Genomic DNA, 22795 nt, shown 5'->3' on the forward strand with positions numbered 1-22795 from the left:
TGAACGTAAACATGTCTGCAGCAACTGGCATGTCGAAGTCGATGAACCTGATGTACAGAAGCGTTTTTCAATGATAAAATCCAGATGCAATCCGAATGAAAAACGGTTGGGTTAATCAGGTTCGAGGGGCTAAGCAGTAGACCCACTTGACAAAAAAAGTGTTCATGTCGGTGAGGTCAACCGGAAGGCGAAGCTGAAGCTTACGAGTAAATAGTGCAACAGCACGAGTCCGCGGCCTAGTGTCAACAATTATACCTTCCTTTTATGCAGCACTTTCATTTCGTAGAACAAGTGCCTACCGCACAGAGACATCCTCGCAGTTGTTAGTACTATATAAATATGTTTATGTTCGATAGTGAAGTGCGTGCGTGTTTGTGTGTGTGCTTTAAATTATCAGCATTACCAAGGTCCTCCTGACAAAGTAGCAATTCACAATGTATGAGTTCATGAAGCTGGGCTCCCAGGATGCATGCAATTTGTCCTCCATTGGCAGCTGTTTAAAACCATTTATAATTCTATGGTACATAGCCATTGGCAACAAGAACAAATGGCGGACGAGCAGTGAAATATTAGAGCCCGATCTAGACTACAATTTTATGTGAAAAAGCATCCCTTTGGAAGACATTACTAGCTTGAGGGTCAATAAGAGACATTACTACACGGGGTTGTTGCCGAACAGCTGAATGTTAAAATATAATGCCAAAGGGACTGTCGGTCTGTCTCGTCGTGTCTCTGTAGAGACAAGGCGCTAAAACAAATGGCCTTACAAGTGAGGCCCATAGCCGAGAAATTGTTTTATCAGTTTTGCTTCTAATTTTATGGATGGAACATTGTTACGGTCGGATTTTAAAACCATGCTTTATAACGCTAGAGGGAAAGGGGTTTTGCCTAACAGTTATTTTCTAGAAATAAAATGTGCTGACGCTCAAATAATTAATATATTGTGTTTCTAAAATGGAATTATATTTTTCGATGTGTGTAGAAAATGCATTCTGCCACTAAACCCGCTGACAGATACGGTTTCGTGTTCCACAGTATTTCTAAGTGGTTTCAGTACGACTAATACAAGACACACATTGTGTAATGTTGTAGATTTAAGGGCATTTGTCTGTCCACCTCATTATGTGGAGGTGGGGCCCTTTTTGGGGGAAAGGAACAGGAAGTGACGAGGAGGAGGACGGGGTCCTCAGTTTGAGAAATAGACATTGACCGAGTTGGAAATCGTTCTCGAGTGATGTTGTGATTTATTTATACAGGCCGCACTATACTCACCTCTGCTGAAAGCTCTGTGTGACCGGCAGCAGACAGAACACTTGCGAGGAGGAAGAAGACCCACAAAAAATATTGGCCCCATAATGCCACGCGCGGCCTGTGCCAGTTCAGTGCTAGACCTAGATCGGCCCACCACCAGCCCATCACATTGCTGCTGCTCCATGTCACATGTTTGGTGCTGAAGCATCTGCTGGCACGGGCTAGTAGTGGGATGGATGGGGAAGGGCACACATGGGTTGAGAAAGTATAATGCTTTAAAGTTGGAAAACACTTGTTATGGTAGGTGTAGTGGTTCCAGCATTCCGGCAACCCCAGAGGCAAAAGAGTGCATTTGAACATACTTCTAAGTTCTTGAGCACACTTGTTAGATGTCTGGACCATACTTGCTGTCCTTGAAGCGATAATGCTTTGATAAAATTGTTGCAAACCTGTGGATGTTATCTTATTTGTCAATTTTGTAGAATGACCGCCCACCCCCTCCCACCGCCCTGTTTCCCAAATGGCTCTGAGTGGAGTTGGGGTCTCTTGTGAGACTCACTGTGAGAGTATCTTTATGTTTTGACGTACACTAGGAAAAATAATAGACTGTACTTAAAACATTAGGTTTGATTGAATGAAAGTTAACAGATGTTGCAGTAATTAAAAATCTGAGACATACTCAAAAACACTTTTTTATTTAACCTCATGCTGAATAAATAATTGGAAGCAAAGACGACACGAAGCAACACTGGCTCGATCCCCGACTCCTCGCTTAGACACCTCTGGGTATTAAGCGCGTTATAAATACACAACTAAGACATGCTCCTCTTGTAACTGAGTCTCGATGGCCCCGGGCTGTGTGAGCGCTTTAAAAATGCAAATAAATAAAAAAGCATTTCTGTTTCAGTCACTGTTGAACTGTATTTGTCTCTACCCCTTCGGCCCCATCTGACAGTCTGTTAAAGTACACCAAGTATTGTTAATCGGTTACCTCCAGGAAGAGCACCCTCCCCTCAGCCCGTTCTTCAGTCACCTCATCCAGGTGTTTTGTGTAATCAATTTACTCTCAAGCCCTTATCAGTCATCACATCTCATGAATGCATCCCCCTTCACCCTTCCTTCAAGCATGAACATGGTGTTGTATAACTCGTAAAAAGTCATTTCTGCAAGACATTGGTGTGAAATCAACGGCTTGTGCTACTTCTGGTTTAGGGCCTCTTTCCACCTTAACACATATTAAAAAACTAAATATGTTTTGTCACCCAATATTCAGGAGCCAGAGGAGAATGCATATTCGGAAATCTCCTTCCCACTGACATATTCTTGACATACTTCACTAAACTGCAAGGTGTAACAGACACCCACCTCCCTATCCAAGGATTCCTAGCTGAGGATTGCATGTACTCTCATTCGGAAGACATGCTCGGAGCGTATTGTACCCAGGTTAAGGGACCACATCTGGTGTATAAACCACACATCAGGATAGAAAACATGCGCTGGAATTATGTAAAAAAATGACAGCAAAATACGGTTGAGAATTATACACGAATACTCAACTAGTGCTTTTATTTATGACGACAGATTAGTGGGCATGTGCACCATATTTATCCCTGTCTAGTTTCCATGTGTGTATCTTTAAGCCTGAAATGGCATTTCAGAAGTTTGTCTTTGCATGGGCTTTTCTCGCGAAGTTCAGCCATTTCCGCTTCGGCCCAATACGTGCACCGTTCCAGGTCCCCTCGCTGAAGCTTGTTTGTGAACTAATGAGGCTGATAACATTAGAGGGAAGAAGGGAAACACCCAGACAAAAATTCACAGTTCATGTTTCGCTTAGATGAATGCTATCCAGGGTCAGACTGGGGCATACAATTGTCTCGAGTCAGGCTCGGCACCAATGAAAAAGTGGCCAAAGTTGCAAACGACAATTCATTCCTTTTGTGACAGACACTAGTGGGACCACGCTGCTGCCCGTGCCCCGCCCGGTCCTGGGCTTTGCCCTGCCTTGCCTCAATCACTTAGGCTACCTTCCTTGGGGCCACCACCGCACGGCCATGCTGAGCCTGATGATGACAAAAATAGGCGCGCGGCGCAGCGGCCCCCCGGAAGGAAATTAAAAGAAAAAACGTATATTTGGGCGGCTGGGGCCTATCACTTTCGAAGTGATGGGCCACAGCCGCCACTCAAAATAAGTTATTTCTTTTAAAACCTACCTTCCGTGGGGCGGGGCCCCGGCCACCGGCCCCACGGAAAGTCAGGTTTTCAAAGAAAAAAGTAAAAAACATACTTCTCGGCACAATCCACGGGTCCGGCCGCCCGCGGCAGAGTCATCCGACTCAGTCTGCGGCAGCTGGCAGCCCCTGGTCACAGAAATCGGCCTGGGCCTGGCACTGACTGCTGTCAGCAGCACACTGCACACAGAGACAGAAGCCTGGGCACGGACGGTCCCCTGGTGGGGTCCTGACTCCTGGGAAGTCAGGACACCATCAGGGGACCGTTCCGACACCGGGCCCCGACCTAGGCCTTCCTTGCCTGTTCACTTGACTGTGACAGGCTCAGGCTGCACCGCACGCAACAACAAGTGACTTACCTGCTTTGCCAGCTGGGACTTGGTCTCCTGTCGGGGCCTCAGGGTGGGGGGGTGGGTGCGCACACTGGCATCTACACAAATGAAAAGCAGGCAGAGGGGGGCCCAGGAAGCAACTATGCCGCACCACACAGTGCAGCAGGGCAGGCTCTCTCTCTTACAAGTCAGGACCGACAACGCCACGCCTCGACACCTTCACTTCACAGTAACTCGTGAAATGAAGGTGGCGCCGTGCTGACTCCTGTGGCAACAACAACACGTCACTATGTAATTTCACTGGCTCAGAAGAACAGCCAATGAAAACTGCACATTCTGTGTTACTATACAGAATGTATCAAATACTGCATTGTAACAATAGAATGGTAGTTTTCATGAATCTAACTGATTTTACTGGACCCAAAGGTTTGACTTTCCAAAAGTTTGACTTTTTTATTTTTATTTCCTGCAAATATATATGTGGGGGGAGATGCCCCACAGCCCCCCCACCTTACCCCTATACATTTTTTATATACTTTACCCCCCCACATATATATATATGCGGGAAATTGGGGGTCGAACGTTTTGGAGTCAAACTTTTGGGGTTAGGTGAAATTGTTCTAAATCGTTTTCATTGGCTGTTGTGTGTAACAGTTTGTTGTTCATTGCAATTGCTGGCCCCTCCCAGGCCCAGCCAGCCATGGCCTGCAACCTGCAAGCACGAGAGAGATTGAGATCAGAATGACAAATCCCAATGATTTATAATCGAAGCAAAGCGAAGTGGAAGAACAAACAAAGCAATTGCACGTGTGCTGGCCCCGCATGAGTTCCGGTGCCCAAAAAAGAGTGCCGGTGTTGGCCACCGGCAACCACCCCCACAAATTAGGCACTGCCCATGACGCGCAGCCGCATCACATGCTGTTTGCAGAGGGGTAGCGTTAGCCCATGGAATCATACAGCGGTGACCAGGCACGAGGAGGGCGGCTCATGCTTGGCAGAGAGGTGCGGTCAAGTGTGGAGCTTTCATCCAGGGAGATGACTCCTGCCTGACTGTAGAGTCTGTTTCATGTGAGGAGAGAGGGAGGCTCGGAGGCCCAGGCGACAGAGTGCTACTATGCACTGCCAACAAGGACCCGTGTTGGACACAAATAGGACACCTATAGCCACGTGGAAAAGGAGCAGAGGTTTTACAGAGTCATGCAAGAAGTCAGAAGGCTATTCATGCTTGAAAATTAAAGGACACATGGTTTCAAGCGCCACTAGAGTGGACGAGTGACATCTTACAGCCAGCAAAGGTAGAGGGAGAGAACGAGAGTGCAAGGAGTGACCCGGAGGAACAGAGGGAGCCATATAACAAATGTCAAGAGAACGGAACAGATAAAAAAAGAAATCAGGTTTGACCACAATGTCGGATCAAGACATAACTGCGACAGTATCAGTGCGGTCGTCTAGCATGTTACCAGTGGCACATGGTTAGTCGCTATCACTACAACTACCCAGAGCATTTGATTTAACTGACACCAGCAATCTGGGACCATGATGGGCACACTGGATTCAGGACGTCAAGGCGTACATAAGAGCGTTAGGCCCATTGGATGATGAAAGAAAAAAACCTGCTGACACTGGCTGTGGGAGTGGCAATACGTGACATTCTCTATGAATTGCTACACAATGAGAAAGACTCATTTGATGAACTAAAAGACACACTTTCGTTATACATTGCAGCACACATACAAATGTTGACTATGAACATCACATATTTCATACGACCATGCAAGACAAAGGAGAATCACTGGACAATTTCGTCATGAGGCTGCAAATCAGAATTAAACACTGAATTCCACCGGTACTCCAATGAGCAGGCACTGAGATCCTAATAGATAGCCGGGTGTAAATCCCCACTGTTTCGGTAGCGCTAATACAGAACTACGCTCCCTGGAGGAAGTATTGGCAATATCGCGCACCGAATCCACCATAGAACTGCAGGTGGAGACCATGAACACGCTGAAAATACACCCACATGAAAAGGAATAAGAAAGCATCAACACATTAACCCCGACTCTTGGTGACCAAGCCTCCACAGGAAGAACTGACAGAGCGTGTTTTAAATGTGGCTATGAATTCCCACATGAATGTGTTTGGCCAGCAATGAGTCAAATGTGCTTGACCTGCGCGGGACAAAAACATTTTAAAGTGGTATGTCAAAATGCTCACACAGTGACACACCCAAGCGCATTCCTGAGAGGAGCGCAATGCTACACACATCACTGAGGCAGTGGAATACAGCTGGGAGGGGAACACAAAAAATACCAATATCAATGAGAAGAGTTTCAAATAGCAGTCGGAGAGAATACTGATCACGGGATTAAAGAGAACTGAGATGTCCGAGGAGGAACGTGGGATACATGGATACGAGAACGCCATCGGCGAGCGGGTCATGCTCTTCCACAGATGACCAATGGAAAAGGGGTTGTGTGTGGGAAATGGGCAATGCTGTAGTGAAAGAACACAGCCCCACCTTACTGATGCAAGGACACAATATGGCAACGGAATTCCTAATTAACACTGGGTCGACAGTGAATGTACTTAGTGAAGAGGCATACAACAATCTACTACAACCACCAACATTGAAACCATCAACAGTGGACATATACCCCTTACGGATCAAATGTTCTGCTGCCCTGAACAGCTGTATTTTCCACAGTATGCACGTACAAATCTCACTTGGCCCGGATACACCTGCATGTACTCAAGAGAGAGTGGATGCTTCCGGAGTTTCAAGACCACTTTGGACATGGGTCTTGAACACATGTTATATCACCCTCAGGGCGCACAAATACATGATGCGAGATGAAGACATGGAACAGTAATTTTCTGTACTTTAAAGGACTGGGAAAATTGAGAAACTGCCCAGTCAAGCTCCACATAGAAGCAAGGTCGGACTGGGACAAGAAATAGGCCTGGAAACCCAAAAAAAAGTGGCCCACACCTTGCCTCATGACCCTTGACCTCTGATGACATCACCGGAAGTGATGTCAATTGAAACCCCCCCCACCCCCCCTCCAAAGTGACATCCCGGGAACTACGAAATATATGGTTATTAATTCACAAATCTGATATACATTTCATACAAGAATGGATCACCATATGTATCATTAATATCTGTGTGTAGAGATCCATATTGTCAAATTACTCTGAATGCAAGCAGACGTCCAAGGCCAAATGATAATATGTTATTGTATAGCACTTACGCTTAAGCTCTTTTTTATAGAACAAATATGCATGCACTATCACCCAACCTGTGTTGATACTCATTTATCGACCTAAGATCAATGAAAGGCTGAGATGGCCTAGCTGGAATTCGAACCTGCAGATCACACACATTGCAGCAGCGAGCGTTCAACCCACTGAGTCATCATATCGGCTATAGTAAAATGAGCAATTATTCTGTAATGGATACCATTAAACTGGTAACTGAGATTTAACAGCGGACCAGTTAAGTTCATCTGCAGGTCTTGTGCAAAGTTGGCCGCATGTCAAGCTTTCATGCATCTACTTTCAGGCTTCATAGGCTGTCAAAATAGGGAAAGCAGCGCAGTCACAGGACATCCCATACTCTGAGCACTCATTACCTCATATATGCAAACATGAACAGCATGCCAGGGAGTTGGGAAAGATAGACACATTACAACAAAGCATTAATTGTGGCACAATGAAGTCAATGGCCACTTGATGTGGTATGGTCAAATATTTCTACACTGTACGGAAGCTTTTACGCACAAGGATTTTGTCAAGTGAACGAGGACACTGAGATGGAATGTCTTGTGCTGATCGTAACAGAGACCACAGCAGAAAAAAAACATGCTATTACTGCAACTTGCGAAAGGCAAAATACATAGTCCGAAATGGATGCTTATTCTACTCTAAAATTGGTCGTTTATTGCAAATATCACCAATACATATTTATCACTAATACAACAGCTCTAATACACTCAGCCACTCCAGGGGGCACTGTGCCGGCATGGTGACAGCCGCTGGCCCCGGCCCCTCAACTTTGCATGCTGCAGCAGCATGTGAATGATGCATGCATCATAATTTAGGATGTACACATCATGCATGCAAATCAATCATAATTTGATGAATTCTGCCATTGCAGAGTTTTTCTTTAATGCCACTTGATTAATTTTATATAACAAGAACCCAATTATCAAATCTAAGATGCATTCAAAGAAGCCATTCTTTACAAACATACTTCTCACAATTATGCCTCGTGGAACTTAAATCAACTAGAAACCTCCTCCCCCGGCACACAGTCTGAGTTCATAGTTCAGAGATCATGTCCAATTTCCACTTGATGTGCCATATATTATGTCCTCAGCTGCTCAACTGAGAAGAAGTAAACAGTCTTAAATCAGTCTATCATTTTTCAAATAACTGTAATACACGCAACCTTTGCAGACATAATCCAAGCCTATATTAATTCAGCCAAAAATGTATGATCATTCACCAATCAGATGAAAACTGGGCCTATTGGCCCATTATTGAAAAAGTAACACTTTCCACTGACAGTAAACCCCAGAGCTTCTGCACCCATAAATTAAATGTATAAGAGTCTGACTTCTTTCACCATGCCGCTGTCACCATTCTAGCAGTAAGTGCCAATGTAGCTATAATTTCCACTCTTAGGTTGTATGTTCTTCCTTCTCCAGATCTCTAAGACCCATCATTAATATCACTGGATCCTCAGGCACATGACTCCCCAGTATGCTTTGGATCGCATTTTGAATCTCCTTCCAGAAAAGTCGGGGAATCCCAAAGATTATTAAACAAATCTCCAGGTCCCCCACATCCGCTCCAACACTGACAAGAAATATTGGTGTACATCGGATGCAATTTGCTGGTGGGTCAAGTGCCGCTGATATATCACTTTTATTCATGCCTCCCTGTAATGTATTGCTCTAGTAAACCTTGGATTAACCTGCCATAGTTATGTGCCGATCTTTTCCTCAATACCCCAACCCAACCCCCCTTGAGTAAACCTTTTGTTGCCGAGCCCTCCTCCCCGAAACCCCCGAGCAAATATATTGTTGCTGTGTCCTCCTATATGCATATCTGCTTATAATATCTATTGAAAGCAGACACCATGCTCCCTTTTCCAAGAGCTTTACCCCTCCCCCGGACATCCTTCGGGCCCCCCTATGGGGGCCGACCCACAGTTTGAAGACCACTGATCTAGGGTATCTGACCACTGCCTACATTTGTTTATATAGAGCTGAAAACAGGACCTTTCATCCTGAATCTCTAAGAAGCAAAGTTGCAAAAGGCTTATTGTTCCTAGTGGCCACAGACTTAACCGTGCTGTGCGGAAACCAGTGCCTCAGATGAAAGTATTGGAATCAATCGTCTTCCCTCAACTTCAAATCGCTTTTAGAGCCCTTGATTCCCCCCATTTGAAACATACAGGTCAATTTCTTACAACATGATCGTCTTCACTTTTAAAAAGCTAGTTCAATTGTTGCAGGGATAAATTGAGGATTGTTATATATAGGAGCAAAGGGGGATTTGAATGCAGCCAGTCCATATTTAATGGACAGTGGCCCTCATTCCGAGTATGGAGGTAGTCATGGCGCTATTTGCACCATGACTGCCTCCAATACCGGTACCGACTCCGGTTTGGTGAAAGGGGGACTTATCGGTCCAGTCCGACCTTGGCGGGACCGGTAAATCCCCATTCACCAAACCATTCCCCATTCCCATTTGAGCCCCCATAGGGCTCAAATGGGAATAGGGAAGAAGCCAATAACGGTACCGCAAATTGCGGTACCGTTATTGGCTGTGATTTCCCTTTAGGGGTCCCGTCCATAACGCCTGGTCAGACCAGTGTCTGTCACTAACTTTGTAATACAATATTTATAGATATTTGGGGGCCGGTCCAATGTGTAGCCAAAGAATATAAGCAAGCTACGAACCCATAACATTCTGAGCCATCAATGTCCATATTTTCCCTGAGACTGCCCTTAACCTGTCAGAGATGATTACAAGTTGCACAGCATCATAATAAGCTCCAAAGTCTAGAAATACACTTCCCCCTTACCTGGGCGAAGGCAGTAGTTTACTTGAAATCCTTGTGTTTTTCCTTTACCACAAGGAGGCAAAAAATAGTTAGTCTTAGGTACTGGGAGCGCTTGGAAGTAGTACAGCAGATGAAGAAGTGTTACCATTTTGACCATTTCTATTTGTCCTAAACATGCTATAGCTGAAGGACCCCAGTTACGGAGCTCTTGTGTTTTTTTCTTTTCTTTAAACATTTTTTTTTCACTTTTCTTTTTTTGTTCAAAACCGGCCCCGGCATGGGCAGAAACCGGCCGGCACTCCCCAGGGACGATTTAAGACCGGCCACGGCCAATCCCACCATGCATAGAAGAGTCAATCAGACTGGTGGCCCAACACTACAGGGGTATTCCAATAAACATTCAACACAAAGTGGAAGTGACAATACGGAAACCCCTGTACCTGGGCATAATCGAACCGGCAACAGGAACCACCCCATGGATGTCCCCCATTACACCCGTCCCCAGAAAATCAACGGATGGCTCTATACGCCGGTGTGTCGACATGAGATGACCCAAAGAGGCAATACAACGGGAACGTCATGAAGCACCGAGGATCACAGACATGATTCACCTATTGAATGGAGCAACAATCTTCAGAAAAGTAGACCTCAACAAAGGGTACCACCAGCTGGAGTTGGCCCCAGAATCCTGCTACATATCCACTTTCGTAGCACACTTTGGGTTATACCGGTACAACCATTTGACTTTTGGAGTCTCCTTTGGTGCCGGCATTTTTCTGGAAGATATCCACCAGGTGATCAAACATGCGCCAAATTGCTTAAATGACAGTGATGACACCCTGGTGTTTGGAAAATCCATGGAAAAAAACGACGCAACATTACAGCATGTATGCATGGCATTGGAGGCAGCCCATCTGACACTAAACAGAGAGAAATGTGAATTTATAAAAAATACACTAAAATACTTCTGACACATTTTCTCGGAGCAGGGTATACAGCCTAATCCAGTCAAAGTGGCAGCCCTAAATAAAGCTCCAAAGCCAGAGATAATTTCTGTGTTTTGCAATCTACTGCTCTCGATACTGGATTATGCCACGGTGAGTGCCCCATTACGTGAACCCACCAGTTCCATGTGTTAATATCCCTGCAAAAATATCTCCATACAAAAATATTGCCATATTTTTGCGGTGATATTAAGGCATGGACACCCCCGCAACCCCTGGATTATTTTTAAAGGAGCAGGGGACACCCCCGAAACCCCCGCTCTCAAAACCCCCCAAAATTATCCCCCCAAAAATATCGCCTATGGCCGTTCCTAACGCCTATATACATGGCAATATTTTTGGTGGGGATAATATGAAGTGATACCAACTCACTCAACGCAATTCAGGTGGACGTCTGTGTGTCATGAGGCATCAGAAGAAATCAGGCAGAACATTTCAGCGGACCACATGGGCTATTTCAATCCTAACAAGGAGATGGAGGTGATTGTAGATTCCAGCCCAGTGGGGCTTGGAGCCATCCTGGCATAACATGACCTGAAATCTGCACATACCAAGTTTGTGTTAGATGCCTGCAGAAGCAGGTGTAACATGCAACAAGCATATTCTCAGGCAGAAAAAGAGAGCTTGGCAGTGGTATGGCCTGCAAATATTTCCATATCTTCCTCTACGGAGGTGCATTCATCATCATCACAGAACACCAAGCACTCCTCACCATATTTGGCAAACTGAAAGCGAGAATGCCACCAAGAATAGCGAGATGGTGTTAGCATCTCCAAGATTATCATTTCACGATCCAACACAGGTCTAGAAAAGAAGAAAAAACGGCTGACTCCCTCTCTAGACACCCGCTGGGGTTGACCAAAGTGGTACCTTCCATTGCTGACACTTATCTAAACTATATCACCCATCAAATAAAACCATTCCTGTTGGGGTGGGCCACGCTCCAGTGAGAGTCTGAGCCGTACCCTGCTCTTGCCATCATTGCATGGTGCCGAGCAAAGGGAAAGATGAAACATTCTAAAGAGATGGCAAGGAGGAAAGGTGGGCTGACCCAAGAAGACGTGAACAGCCTTCTGTTGTTTCCGGAGTAATTCACAGAGGTTCACATCATACTGAAAGGATGTAAGATAGTGAATACCCAAGTCACTGTGGCATCAGGCCATAGATCTATGGAGTTGTTTCAATGAAAGGGCTGGTGCGACAAAATAGGGTTCTCAAAATTAGACACGAGATATGATATGATAGGTTATTTATAACATGCTTAATATCCGGAGGTTTCTAAGCGCGGACCCAGGGATCGAACCTGTGATGCTCCGTGTCGTCTTGCTTCCAAGGCGAGCACGTTGCCCCTGAGCTATGCTCCATGAGAGGGGAAGTATACACTACTGGCCTGTGCCACGTGCTGTGTGGTAGCCCCAATGCCGCATCCCAGCCCACTACAAATGTCCACATTACCTGGAGGTGTGTTGGAAAAAGTGGCAGTTGATTTCTTTGGGCCGGTAAGAGATGGGACCTACATCTTGGTAGTGACAGATGAGTACTCTTGTTTCCTGGAGGTGCAAATAGTTCCATCAACATCTGCCACATGTGGCATACCTGCATTGGACCCAATACTCACAGCCTATGGTATGTCGAAGATTGTCAAGTCTGATAACAGCCTTCTTTTCACAAGCCAGGACTTCACAACTCTTGCGGCCAACCTGGGTTTTAAACACAGGAAAATGACACCGTTATGGCCACAAGCCAATGGCATGGTTGAGTGGTTCATTGCTATCATAAAAATGGGAACCAGATCACTCATCTTTCAGATAAACCATTTGAGCAGTTAGTCTACCAACTGTTCAGAGACTACTGTAACACCATACAAAGCACAATAGGCGTGGGCCCAGCTGAATATTGTTTGGGCGGGTGGTCAGGACCAGTCTTCCTCATGTGGAGGAACAGACGGATCGACCAGATATGGCTCCTCAGGTGAGAGAAAAGGATGAGAAAGAAAAACAAAAGATGAAGAGATATGCTGACAACAGGATGGGATGCAGGGAAGAGTGCATGCAAGTTGGGGATCAAGTTGTGGTGAGGCAACCTCAGAAGAAAAAGGATGACCAAAAGTTTCTACCAGAACTCTTGACTGACACGCAAGAAGAGCACAATGAAAACTGCAGAGGATGGGGTCAGAACCATTGCCCGAAACAAATCACACTTCAAGGGATACCAGGGAGTGGATAGAGGACTGTGGCATAATCAGAGAAGCTGAGGGAATGGAAGTGAATCGTACCTAGGCGATTGCGAATTGTCAGACGAGGACTTGAAATGCTAGCCGCAAGCAAGCCCAGAACAACCAAGAGAAGGGTGACTAGTGAGAACTCAAAACTAGTAAGACTCATTGAGGAAATGGGTTAAGGTGGATTCAATATTTAAATAGGGCGAGATGTAATTTTGTATATTTAAGGGTTTTTGTCTGCCTCATTATGTGAAGGCTGGGTCCAGTTTGGGGGAAAGGAACAGGAAGTGACTATGATGACGGGGTCTTCAGTTTGAGAAATAAAGATTGACTGAGTTGGAAATCTTCCTCGAGTATTTGCGGTGATTTATTTATACATGCCATAATATAACCAGCCGTGCTGAACGCTCTGTCCATGCGACATCGGACAGAACACATTGCAGCAGATTACATGATATAAGCTTTGTTTGTCTATCCTAAAACATAACACTCGAAAGAGGTAGGTGGGCAGGAAAACAACCCGTCTCCAAATGCACACTGTGTCTAACCGAGGGCTCTGGACCGATAGTCCTGGTAATGCTATGTGATGCCGGGCTGGTTGACTGCTGGGTTGTGTGTCGAGTCTTGATCCTCTTTCCTCTCCTTTGCAACTCCATGCACAGAGAAAAACAAAAGTCACAAAAAATAATCAAATGTCAGAGCAACTGACAAATAACATTGGATATTATTTTCCTACTGTGAACTAATCTGAGTAGACCTTGTGGAACTCAGCTGCAGATATTGTATTGCCAAACACCCCACACAGCAGAGATGTCTGTGGGGATTTTAAGGGTTCACAAAAAAAACAACCAGAAAGAACTCTGCAGCATGTTCATACTTGTCCAATCAATTCAAAACTGTCCAATCCTTGGTATTTTGCTAGGCTTGCAAATTTAAAAAAAGAATACGGATAGAAATAAGAGCTTAGAGGAAAGACAGAGATAACAACACTATTGTGAGTGTTACAATAGCTTTGAACGCCTAGAAGGCTGTTTTGATGCGTAAGCTAAATATCTTCAGAGCAGCATTACAATTGCATGGAAAATAAAGATAAAGTATTGTTCTCTATTATTTCTCAATTTTTAAATCGAATGTGCGGTGCATTCAGTTGAACCCCCTCAATTGACCTAGCCAATGATTTTAACTTAATTTTATAGATAAAATTAAATGCAGGTAAGATAGGATTCACTGTGCAACAACAGAGACTGCCCCACAGAGCAGTGACTGCATTTAAACAGAAGTCTCCTTTGATTTTTCTAAAGTAACAATTGACACTATTACCATGCGATGCAGCAAACCTACAATGCATATATTTGATACTATTTCAGCGTATGCTGCCAGGAAGTATGCCACCAATGTTGCACAATTCACGACCCCATTTGCAAATTTATCATTAGAACAAGGTCTTGTACCATTAGAGTTAAAGATTTCAACTATGACTTCTTTGCTAGAAATATATATTTTATGCACAAAATGCTTACAGAACTATTGACCCGTTCTTGGGTTGCCCTGGTAAGCAGAAATATTGAAGAAAATAGTTACGCTTCAACTTCAAGTGCATGTGGATAAATTCCAAATCCTGGACACTTTTCAGTCTGGATTGCCCCCTCTCCATGGGACATAGACTGCGTTGATCTCGGTGTGGGATGACATTAAAAAACTCAGTTGAAGGTGAATTGACGCTCCCAGTCATGTCAGCAGCATTTTACACTGTAGATTCAGGTACTATGGTTGGTAGATTGTCAGAGGTTGCTGGTGACCCCAAAAAGGACTTGAAATGGTTAATTAATTCCTCAATAGCTGCTTCAAATATTTAAAAATAGGGAGCCATATCTCTAACTATCCCAGTTTCCTGTGGAGTTCCCTCAAGGTTCTTCCCTAACCCCATTGTTATTTAATATCTATAAGCAACCTCTTATAAATATTAGCAAGAAATACAATCTCTGCTATCATTCATATGCAGACGCCAACCAAATATATATGAAGGTCGGCAAGTCTGTAGAGTCACCACTGCATAACATAGTACAATGTACCACTGAAGTTGATCAGTGGATGACCACCAATAAGCTCCAACTAAACTGAACTAAATAGAGAGATTATTTTGTTTGGACCTAAACCTCTTATTGGGGAGTCTACATCGATTTCTCCCCATGTCTATTTGGTCTCTCTATGACTTTTGCAGCTAAGGCCAAGAAGTTAGGATGCATTTGGCAGTAGCATGTAGGTTGTGAACATCAGGTCGAAGCAATTGTACAATCTGTCTTTTATTATCTATATTTGTTCTGGCATGCCCTTCCATATATTTCATCATCAGGTATTGCTATTGTAGTGGACTCCCTAGTTAAATCCAGACTGGATTACACAAATGGCCTATTACCCAACATTCCAGAAAAGCAATGTAACAGATTCCAAAATCCCAAAGACGCAGCTATCAAACTTATCCACAAGCTTCCCAAAATGGGCTCAGTATCAGCAGCCAAAATAGCCCTCCACTGGCTACCAGATAGGCAGAGAATAGATTTTAAAATCTTGTGCCTGGTGTTCATGTGCATAAATGGTTCTTCTCCCCCTTATTTGGTTGATAACATTTCTCATTGTACACAGACTCACGCTCTCCGTTCAGCTGCTAAGTACCTCTTTTTTTAATGTGTTGAAGTTCAAAGAACTTTTCACATATTTTTATACACGTTCAACAATAATAAGAGATGCATGCATTAAAACATAATTACGTTACATATTCATATTAAAAAACAAAATGTCCATACTTTGCAAATATGATAGAATTTCATTTATTGCAATATTTTTATTACATTACCATCCTTATATTAATAATAAAAGGCACCTTTTGAATATTCCTTCCACTCGTGTGTCCATAGGGGACAGATGTTTTTCTGTCTATGGGCCGCAGTTATGGAAGACCCTCCCACTATCGCTGCGCAAGCTGACCTCTCTTCTAAAATCTTCCTTTTCCAGTAATAGGGTTTGTTTGTTCTTGTGACAGATCAACTTTGATCAGAGGTTAAACATTGCATAACCTGCACCTAGATGCGGTTTAGTCAGTTAAGTATGCAATATAAATATATCAAATCAAATAATTGGATATGCATCCTGCTATGGCTTCCATATCTGCATACACTCAGAGCACTTCCACCATGTTCCAAGAATCCTCCCTCCAAGTACAAGTTAAATAGATATAAGTATATTGAGCCCCCCGACCCACTTTGAGAACTTCATTATACCTATTTTGGGTGAGGGTTTCTTCAAAGGGCTCGCTGTCTATTGCATACAAGCTTGGCCACAAATGGGCGTAACAGGACTTCACAATTTCTTGGAGATTTGTATTTACTCTGCAGATTATCGCAAGCCCCTACATACACCTTCATTCTGTGATCATGTACGTATATGTACTAAATGGTTAACAATATTAGCTGCGTCATTATAGTCCACCCCAGGAAAAAGCAACAAAAAAGAAAAGCTCATGCATGTAAAACTTTTCAGAACATGGAAACTTGCCACATGACTGTGAGAAGAAGACCTGCAACCCCAGAAGGAGACAGGAGTGGGAATCATGAGCCTAGATGCTACTGTTTTGAAGAGAAGGAGAAAATATCCTCAATCTTTACTCCGAAGTCAGGTAATATTGGACTTCATCCCAGAACAGAATTGACTTTAAGGAGGAAACATATGTTTCTAAAACATGTGAACATTCTATGTTCATTACACAGGCCAAAACTTGACCACAAAATCAGACCTCCCTTTATAGTTTGGTAATTATCGTGTGAGGCACTGTTTGAAATTAGCACATAACATTGGTTTCCACACATCCCTAATGGATCATATATTCTCATTCAGGAGTTGCATGGCATTACCTACTCACATCAAACCTGTAGAATGAGGTGGCATCATAAGAAACTAAAAGGTACTAAGAAGCACACATGTAACAAAGGACTTTCTGCAACCAAACATTTGAACTAGCCTATCCTGGTGGCTTTTGATTCCAGAACTTTATGTCCATTGTCTGGGTAGGGTACTCTGGCAGAGTGCATACCCAGCCAGGCCCCTGAAATCAGGTCAGGTTCAGACAATTAGCCAACTATATTATAGACCAAGCAATCAATCAGCGTGATCTCTGTGGATCAAAGGGTGCTTACATTAGAAGGCCTATATCCCCAAACAAAGAGCCAAAGAAACGAGGCTTTGCAGCAGAGAAGGCAGGGAATGTATGTATTCATTTATGTATGGATTCATTTATTTATATGCAGGGATGAGCAATGCTTTTTTGATCACAAAATAGCATATAAAATAGATAAGAAATCTGATTTGACGGGAAGCAGCAAGCTTCTTAGAACAGGGTGGTTTTGATTGACATTTTGACCAGGTTGTGGAGGGGAGTAAATGGAACAGTCACTGGTGACAATACATGGGTGGACATACATAGACTAAAGACAATCAACATTGCACATTTTTCTGTGCAGGTAGGCAGTACGGCCAGCTGTGTTAGAGTTGTGACCATGATGGATGAAGTCTTAGAGTTGAGGTAGAGAATGTGAGGAACTAGGGCAAGGGAAAAATGTTAGCTAGAAGGCAGATGAGAGGTTGGAAACGCAACAACAGTTCAGGAAACACATTTAATTTAATTTCAAAATGCCACTTGAAATCTAATTGGACACAAACCATTTGCTCTACCATTGAATTAGATAAATGCCTTATTCCTTATTCCTGGCATGATAAACCATATATGCACTTTGTCTTTTAGTAACTCTGTTCTGTAATGTAATGAAATTGTAATTTGTACAGTGCCTTTTACCCTTGGTATGGTCTTAAAGCGCTATTGTGGAATGCCGTCGGGGGACCAAAGTCAGAGTATGGGAAATTCAAAGGTGTTTGAATGCGTATGTGCATTTTAGGCAATAAGATGGTAGGTAGGGGTGGCCAAGTTGCAGCTAGCTAACAATGTCGAGCTGGCATGTGGATGGGTGCTCTGAGGTAGTCTGGAGAGTATGCAAGAGCAGGAGGTTCATTTTGTGTGAAACAAGTCCGAATTTTTGTCATGGGGATTGCTGCTTTCTCATGGCAGAGATGTATGTGATGTGTCTTAGAGTAGTGTATGACAGATGTGTGCGGGTGGGTGGTTGCTGTGCCTTCGGCTATGTTCCATAAACATTGAATGTGATACATACCCGTGTGTCCTGGCTGGTTTCTTGGTTTTGTACACGCAGCTGAATTTAGAAGGGGGTGAATTCAAAGCGCGGCTACATTCTACACAGTGGCTATATTCAAAAGCAGCTAAATATAACCCAGAGGCTATGCTCAAAATGCAGCTACATATACCTCAGTGGCTGTACTCAGCGATGTAGCTAAATGTTACAGTGGCTATACTCAAATTGCAGCTAAACATAACATTGGCTATACTCAAAGGCAGCTAAATATAACACAGTGCCCATACTAAAAATGTAACAGTGGCTATATTCAGCGATGCAGTTAAAAAAAAAAACACTTAAGCTATACTCAAAGATAGAGCTAGATATAACAGTGGCTACAAGAAAAAATGCAGCCAAATATGACACAGTGGCTGTACTCATAAATGCAGCTAAATATGACAACGCAGCTATATTAAAAAATGCAGCTAAATATGACATTGGATATACTCAAAAATGCAGCTAATGTGGGCAGGACAGTGGTAGGATTGACACCACATGTGGAGTGCACCTTTAATGTGCCACTTCCAAGCAATGAACCAGATGTGCAGTGGCATGGCAATTCAGTGTCACCTACCTGCCCCCAGTTGGTGGTACACTAAGGAATTGAATTGCATTGATATTTTATTTATATTGAGCTAGTACACAAGGGTTTCAGAGCGCGACAAGGCAAGAGAGGGGGACAGGGGAGAACAAAACAATGATCTTACTAGGCCCAGTCATAGCGAGAACGCGCAAGTGCATGGGAAATGGAAAAAGGAAAAAGTGCACGGAAGGGTGGAGAAGTGGAAAGTCCGGAGCAGAGGAGAAACAGATAAATAATCATAAATAAATAAATAAATAAATAAATAAATAAATAATAAAGGCAATAATAGTGGTAGTGCAGCCAGCAAATGGCAAGTGCTGGGTTTAGTAGACAGGGTGTGTCTGTTAAGAGCAGAAGAAAAGAAAGGGGGTGGGGGGACTGTATGGGTACAGATACAGACCCCAGTGTAAGGGGTGACCTAGAGGCAGTGCAGGAGGGTGGCAGGGTGAGCAGGTACCGGGGCCCGGAGGACAGAGGGTGGCCAGGTGCACAGTGCAGAGAGAGAAACAGATCAGCAGGGGAGAAAGGGTGCAAAGGCAGAGGCAAAGAGGAAGGTCTTGAGGTGCTTCCGGAACCAGAAATGGTTCTCCTCAAGTTTCAGAGTGACAGGGAGGCTGTTCCAAAGGGAGGCCCCAGCCGAAGACAGAGATCTACTCCCACCTAGTTTCTTTGAAAAACGACTGCCCTTGAGGGAGTTAGAGGTAGAGGAGTGAAGAGCTCGAGAGGGGAGGTATTTACGGAGGGGTAGTATAAGGTATTCAGGACACAGGCTCCAGAAAGCCTTGTGGACAATGCAGAGGGTTTTGAATTTATTCCTTGCATCCACTGGGAGCCAATTAAGGATTTTCAGAGCTGGAGAGATACGATCTCATGGCTTGAGGCCAAGGACAAGTCTCGCAGTCCTGTTCTGGATTAGTTGTAAAGGGCGGATAGTAAAGACTGGTATATTTAGAAAGAGGATGTTACAATAGTCCAACCTAGAGAGAAGCAAAGCTTGGGAGACAGTGAACTTCTGGGGGAAGGAGAGGAAAGACAGAGTACCTCTGAGGAGGTGCAGTAGGAAGTTTGACTTTTTAGAGAGCCACCTGGCACTTCTTTGCTAGGACTGTCCCAGTCTTTATATGATCCTTCTGATTTTGTATTGTTATAGGGTACTTTTCAGTGTCATTGAAGCAGTATAGCGATGTCGACACGTTATATAAACCAAAATAGACACACATTATAGTACACACACCTACCCTTGTATCTTGAGCGAAACACATGTGCCCCACACTTTCCATGAACATTTTCTGCACTGTTTTATTGTGATTTATCATACATCTGTTCAACAAACCAATGAAGCATTAATGACATTGTGCTTTAAAATTTAATTGAGCTTTTTCTTCTCACACATTTAGATTGAGGAACATTTTCTTGGACATACGAAAATAATGTACAGATATTAAAAATAATGAAAGGTTTTGGAGTCACTGAGAATACTTCCTGAGATGTAGTACTTGTATTTACCTCTGAAGAGTGAAAGGCTGATGGACTGGCTGGGATTACATTTTGCAGGTCTGGATTATACAGCTCCTTCACCATCTGAGCTATTTACTAAGACTGGTAAGCACCATGAAAAAACGTATAACAATTTGCCTTTATTCTCACTAAAGAAGTGCAGTTAAGGCTTTCTGAGTAGATGTGGTTGGAACGTAACCTTCCCTGTCTGAACCACAACAGGAAAATGACAATTTAGTTTAGTTTTCTTTTACTTGTTATGCTCACATTCACCAGAAAGCAAACTTCTAGGTGGTACATATAAGGCATCAAATGCAAAGCAAGACCAGATAAACAGCCTGGAGTAAACCAATCTGACAAAAATCAATCATTACAGGCAAAGAACAATGTAGAGAGATACGTGCCATAATAGCATTTGCATAAAAACATGACAAAGGTTACACATATGCCACCCAGAGTAGATAAAAGCAAGGATATCTCGTTCACCAATAAAAAAGAGACCCGTTAGGAAAGAGGTCTCTTTTGGCAACTTTCCCTCCATAGTTTCTATGGACCCCCAATCGTTTTGCTTTGTTTTTGAACCTGCTCTGACTTTTTGAATGGAAGTTAAGCATTCACCTTCACTTCCCCTGCCTTGTGCTCATTTTCTATAGGGAAACGGATCAGTCATTCAGACTATCAGTACTGGGAATCTATGTTTCCCTTTTGTCTTTTACATTTTTGTAACTTTTTAACCTTGTAAATAGCATCTTACAATGCAGTGCAACTGGGATACTGTTGTATCACTCTAGATTTTTATACTTGGGATTTTGGGTTACGTTTACGGTGCCTAAGGACAAGCTGCTGGCAGCAGATAAATGTGTACCTTTTCTGCATTAGTTTTAGTGTACACATTCATGTTTATGCGTATGGCTATTAATGTGGTAAGCACCCTAAAATGGCGCTGCCATGAGATTTTCACTTGTTCTTTGGCCATATTGCAGTTTGGCCTACTTTCTGCCTCCCCAAGCTGTGAAATCCCATATAAAAGTTAAACACTGTGCCAAGAAAGTGCTGCTTTTGTGGTGCGCTCTAGCACAGTGACGCGCCTTTGTGCTAGATGGAATTACCAATAAAATGTCTCAGACCAAATAACCAGACAGACTCAAAGAAGATGGTAAAATACTGCTTTTATCTCAATGAAGGAAAGCAGGGTTAATCGATGTATGCAGGATCACAACATGTTCTTGTCATCCTACGTGGCATATCACAAAATCCTGTTGAGGGGTGGGATTGGATTAGGGGACCATGTCTACATATAGAATGCTTGAGTGTTAGTCTCTCATTGGGGGCCCCTTGTCTGTAGAACATGCCCTGAGCTACTTCTACATAAGTAGTATACTGATTACAGCAGAGAATATGGCAACAAAATACTAATTTGCAACATTGTATGTAAAAGTACATGGCAGGTTTTTCTGATTGGTTGGCAACCCATATCCAACCTTAGACATGCGGCTAACTAGCAGCACGTACATAGAAATGAAACCCAGGTGCTTTGAGATACGTCACGTCTTCCCTTGTTTTCGCACCGGTAGGCTTCATGCAAGTGTCTTCTGTTTGTAAATCGACCTTGCCAGTCTGCACTGTTCCGGAACATTCAAGGGAGTTTAGGCACACCATTATCTTAGTTTCAAGTCTAATCAATAGCCCTTGTTTGCAAGCTCTTCATCACGTGTTAAGAGAACACAAATGTTGCCATTTCGACAGTGTATTTAACACTATTCAATTCAATTATATTGGGTGCAGTTGCTCCTCTTGGCCATTGAACACTTGCTCACTCTATCCCCTATGAACTTTATACACTTTTAATTGTTCAATACTTGGTATCTGTAAATGTTCTTGTTCCTCCTGATCTTGAGAAATATGTGCTACGCACATGATCTGCTCATTGGACTCCCTTCGTACTTTGCTTTCATCTCTCGAAATAGCATCCTGGGTCCCAGGACAATGTACTCCTTTATTTTGCAAGGGAAAAACAGCCTCTTCATCATCATTTCACTTCAGGATCCTGAGCTAGTTTTTTAAGGTAGCTGGGAGGATTGACTTAAGCCGTCGTCCATCTTCTTCTAATGGTCATCCTAAATGTTGAATATATACCTCTATAAGCAAGCTTCTATATGTTCTTTCTAACTTGCATTATGGCATATTTAGAGTTATTGACCAGTGAGACACTTAATTCTTCTTTGTATTCATGATTACTGTATCATTGGGTACATGTTTCTCTTAGTGCTCCAGTTACATCGTCATTCTTAAGTATTTTCATGTCGTTTCAGGTTCTTAAATCTTCTTCATGACATTCTTTTGCTGTCATCAAACATTGTTTTAAC

The 22795-nt window shown here is 43.3% G+C and overlaps 1 protein-coding gene across 20 annotated transcripts in view; it reads right to left on the minus strand.

Annotated features, from left to right (window-relative positions):
- CTNND2 (catenin delta 2) overlaps positions 1-22795 on the minus strand; it is a 3553726-nt gene that overhangs the window by 1861025 nt on the left and 1669906 nt on the right. The window lies entirely within an intron of this gene.

The sequence above is a fragment of the Ambystoma mexicanum genome, chromosome 5p, assembly GCF_040938575.1.
Source record: "Ambystoma mexicanum isolate Mex_15411 chromosome 5p, UKY_AmexF1_1, whole genome shotgun sequence".
Taxonomy (NCBI): Eukaryota; Metazoa; Chordata; class Amphibia; order Caudata; family Ambystomatidae; genus Ambystoma; species Ambystoma mexicanum.